Source organism: Octopus bimaculoides, chromosome 22 (genome assembly GCF_001194135.2).
Source record: "Octopus bimaculoides isolate UCB-OBI-ISO-001 chromosome 22, ASM119413v2, whole genome shotgun sequence".
NCBI lineage: Eukaryota > Metazoa > Mollusca > Cephalopoda > Octopoda > Octopodidae > Octopus > Octopus bimaculoides.
Genome location: NC_069002.1, coordinates 13,156,877 through 13,161,448, shown reverse-complemented (window position 1 = coordinate 13,161,448; position 4,572 = coordinate 13,156,877). Strand labels below are relative to the sequence as shown.

General features: G+C 36.7%; 1 protein-coding gene across 1 annotated transcript in view; it reads right to left on the bottom strand.

The window, feature by feature from the left end:
* The window catches only part of LOC106877601 (ubiquitin carboxyl-terminal hydrolase 45), a 77,352-nt gene that overhangs the window by 42,542 nt on the left and 30,238 nt on the right, over positions 1 to 4,572 (bottom strand). The window lies entirely within an intron of this gene.

Here is a 4,572-nt window from a genome sequence, read left to right as displayed (position 1 = left end):
AGCATGGGTTGGACGATTTGACTGAGGACTGGTGGAACCCGAAGGCTACACCAGGCTCCAATCTGATTTGGCAGAGTTTCTACAGCTGGATGCCCTTCCTAACGCCAACCACTCAGAGAGTGTAGTAGGTGCTTTTACGTGCCACCGGCACAAAGGCCAGTCAGGCGATACTGGCAACAGCCACGCTCAAAATGGTGTATTTTATGTGCCACCCGCACAAGAGTCAGTCTAGGGGTACTGGCAACGATCTCTCTCGAATGTCCTTACATATGCCACGGGCACAAGTGCCAGAAAGGCGACGCTGGGCACAGGTGCCATCCCGATTTCAAATGTAGTAAACATAAAATGCAAAAACGTATGTAAATATGATTGTTCTCACTTTGCTTGGCAGTAATTATCGTTATAAATGATGAAATTTAATGCCACACAATCTAGATCAGTGGTTCTCAACCAGGGTCCATATGGCCCCTGGGGGTCCATGTAAGATTTGTTAAAATTTATGTCCAATAAATTCTTTATACTTCTACAATACACAAAATATTTTAATTTTTTTCATACGATTCTTAATAACATTTAATTAAGAAATAAATCGAATGGCTATGGAAGTCCAGTAGAGTAAAACAGGAATCAAAGGGATCCATAGGCAAAAAATGGTTGAGAGACACTGATCCAGATGGAATTGGGCTACCTCATAAACCTTTCTTAGGCCCTCAATTCCTGATGAAGTCTTGGAGACATTAAAACTTGGAGGAACTCATCCTTCTCCATGTCTCAACACATCTGATTTCTTCAAGAGAGAGAAAGAGAAATGGGGAGGGAGAGAGGGAGAGAAGAATTGACGACAGTACTAGACTAGTACTTTCTCGACCCACTAAAAAGATGAAAAGGAAAGCTGACCCTGGTGGCATTTGAACTCAAGAGTACAGAGCACCAGAACAAGCACCACAAGGCATTCTATCTGCCATTATCTCTAACAGCTCTGCCAGCTTACAGTCTTTCTTGAACAGATACAAGAAAACACAAGAAGCAATATTTATTGATCGGCAAAGAAACCAATAGCTCTATACTGAGGGACCCTCGATAGAGAACAACAACAACAACAACAACAATAACCCAGACAGAATCCTGATTATAGCAGACACTGCAACAATAGCAGTTAGTCAGTTCTTCACCTCTAACAAACTACAACATACACATACTGTCCTTCTGCCAAAATTTTACAATTCTACTAAGCTCAGTCTTACAATTTTTCACTTTTCATAGCAGAAAATTTTACCACAGCCATCTCGAGTCTTTATGAAAAACAAAATCATACAAGAATTTATTTTTACTATGACTAAAATCTCAACATTCAAAACACAAGCAGAGCTGTGTGTTAAAAAGCTTGCTTTTCAATCACATGGTTTTAGGTTCAACCTCACTGCGTAGCACCTTTGGCAAATTTCTTCTACTATAACCCTGGCTCAACTAAACCATTGTGAGTAAATTTCGTAGACGGAAATAAAGAAATATGTCATATATATATTCTTTTATTCTTTTACTTGTAAATTTTACTATTTTAATTTTCCAATATTTGTTTTTCCTCTTCTTGTGAAACCAAATTATTCACTTCAACCTTATTTTGCAGTCTTTGAGGAAAATAAGATTGTTTTTGAACATGAAAGAAAGATTTGTTATAAACTGAGGAACCAAAAACTTCATCAATAGTCATTGTTCTTGTTATTGTCTACATGGTTTACAAAATCTCGTTTATCACTTCATGGTAATTCCAAAGAGTTTGTACAAGACATGCAGCAACCTACACATTAGACAGTACTTCAGATTTGTTACATGCATGCATGTGCATATATGCTTGCACATTTATGCATGCACACGTAAGGTTTATACAGAACTCTGAAAACCTAAACTTAGGCTTCATTTCATTAATTATCCATGAGCTATACTAATGAGGTTGCAAGAGACTGAAACCTGCATCAACAAATGGTGGGAAAATAATAGGTAAGAAAAAAGAACAAACAATGACATAAAATATTTAAATCTTTAACAGCGTATCTTAAAGTGAATACAACTATAAATAATAGTCAAGATATTGAACATTAAGCATATTGATCAAAGATATCGAATATTAACTGTATTGATCAAAATGGTCGAAAACTTTGTGTGGGACACAAACCATTCATTTTCTGTAATCATGATAGACATATCGATTGCACCAAAGGAACCTTTGGTATGTCTCCCATCAAATTAGAGGCTTTGATTTTACAAGTTAAATCTGATTATGTTTAGAATATATATTCAAAATGTAAATATAAAATAACTTTAACTAGATTTAAATATTCATGTCTTATGACAAAAAAACTGCTTCACTTGGAGGAAGAGGATAAAAATATTTTCTTTTTATGCCAAGCAAAATGCTTAGCAGTATTCCATCTGTCTTTACATTCTGAGTTCAAATTCCACCAAGGTCGACTTTGCCTTTCTTCCTTTCAGGGTCAATACATTAAGTACCAGTTGTGTACTGAGGTTGATCTAATCGACCGGCCCCCTCTCCAAAAGTTCTAGGCCTTGTGCCTAGAGTAGAAAAGAATATATGTGCATGCGAGTAGTGCAGGAAGTTTACTATGTCAATAGTGCTTCTGTACTAAAGTATCTTTGCACATGACATAGGCTAGGCATGTCAAATAAGCAGCCCGCAGACCACATGCAGCCCTTTTCAAACACAAGTGCTACCCATGAGTGTCATAGGTAGAGGTTTAAAAATTAGGAACTCAAAAATTTTTTTAATCATAAAAACAATTAATAATAATTTATCATCATTTAATTAATAAAATTAGGATTATTGATGAGCAAATAAAAGGTTTTTAAAAGATTTAGCATTTTAACTGGCCATATCCAGCCCAAATATTGTACCTGTTTTATGTTCAAACCAGCCAGGTCTGGCCTGTCACACCTGTCTTACAACATCATTCTAAAAATATACAAAATATACATCTAAAAATATATATATATATATAAAAATATACATCTTCAAAACCACAAAGCTATGAGGTAATGCATGATGCATTAAAAAACAATGTGGATAATGGAGTATTACATTTGCCAGAGTGATCTGAATGTTAATGGGTTAAATATTGGTTTCACATTTTGACACAAGGCCAGCAATTACAGGGTGGGGAGTAAATTGATTACACGAACCCCAGTGCTGAACTGGTACTTATTTTATTGACCCCAAAAGGATGAAAGGCAAAGACAACCTTAGCAGAATTTGAACTCAGAATGTGAAGACAGACAAAATGCCACTAAGCATTTTACCTGGCATGGTAACAATCCTGCCAGCTCACAGCCTTCGGTTGTTTTTAATATTACATGCTTTAAGGAACTAAAAAAACTTTTTCCTGAATATGAACTGCTGATATTCAGGTGCATCTAATATGCCTGTTAGTTTTTTATGCCATCAGATACAGTATAAATTTCATAATTAATTTTATCATTAGAATTAGAATGAGGGGTATCCTTGCATCACCTCAGTAGTAAGACACCTGGACGTGTCCCTCCATCATGCTTTAGCCTCTCAAACCCTGGCCAAAAAAAAAAAAAAAAAAAACCCTCCTCTCCCTCTTAAACACTAATCCCCTATTTAGTCAAATTTTTTTCCTTTTCACTCTTTCACTTTTTTGTCTTGCAAGTTACTTAGCAGCTCCACTAGTGCCAGTGGCATGAAAAAAGAGCACCCAGTGCACTCTGTAGAGTGGTTGGCATTAGGAAGGGCATCCAGCCATCAAAATCATGCCAAAGCCGACCCTGGAACTTGAGATGGCCTTACAGTTTGCTGGATCTTGTCAAACCATCAAACTGTTCAACCTGTGCTAACAAAGAAAGCGGATGTCAAATGACGATGATGATGAATTAATCAAAATTTATCTTTAGATTTATAATTTTAATAGCTGGATATAGCTGTTATTTTTAGCACACTAGATGATAGCAGTATGTGTATCAGTGTGAATACGTGAGTGACAGCAGAGTGAGAGACAGAGAGACAAATAGACAGAGTGACGCAGCAACAAAGAGAGAGAGAGAGAGGTACATAAACAGAGGTAAGGAGAGAGAGAGAGTTGTGTATGTTTCTTCAAGGCTTCTGTTCTGAGCTCCCCATGGCCTGAAGTGACAAAATGGATTGTAACAGAAGATAGAAGAAAGCTGCAGTAATGTAAAAGTGTCTGATTATCATGTATTTTTTTTTTTTTTTCGTTGGTAGGGCAAGGGTCTTCCATTTCTTTTTATCTTTTCCTACTCTTCATATTCTTGTTGCAATTATTACTGCTTTTCCTAGCATACAAGAATCAAATATCTTGTTTATTTCTATCATCATCATCATCATCAGAACTGAAGGCCCTGGGTAGGGGGCTGGCAGTGAAATAGCAGCAGAAGTGGACAAAACACATTGCCAGGTTTTACTTAAATCCCTTTATGAGCCAAGTTCAATTTCAACCATTACCTACTGACCTTGCTTTTCTTTTTTTTTTATCCCACCCCTACCACAGCCCCACTCCACACCCTGACAAGGCAATAACA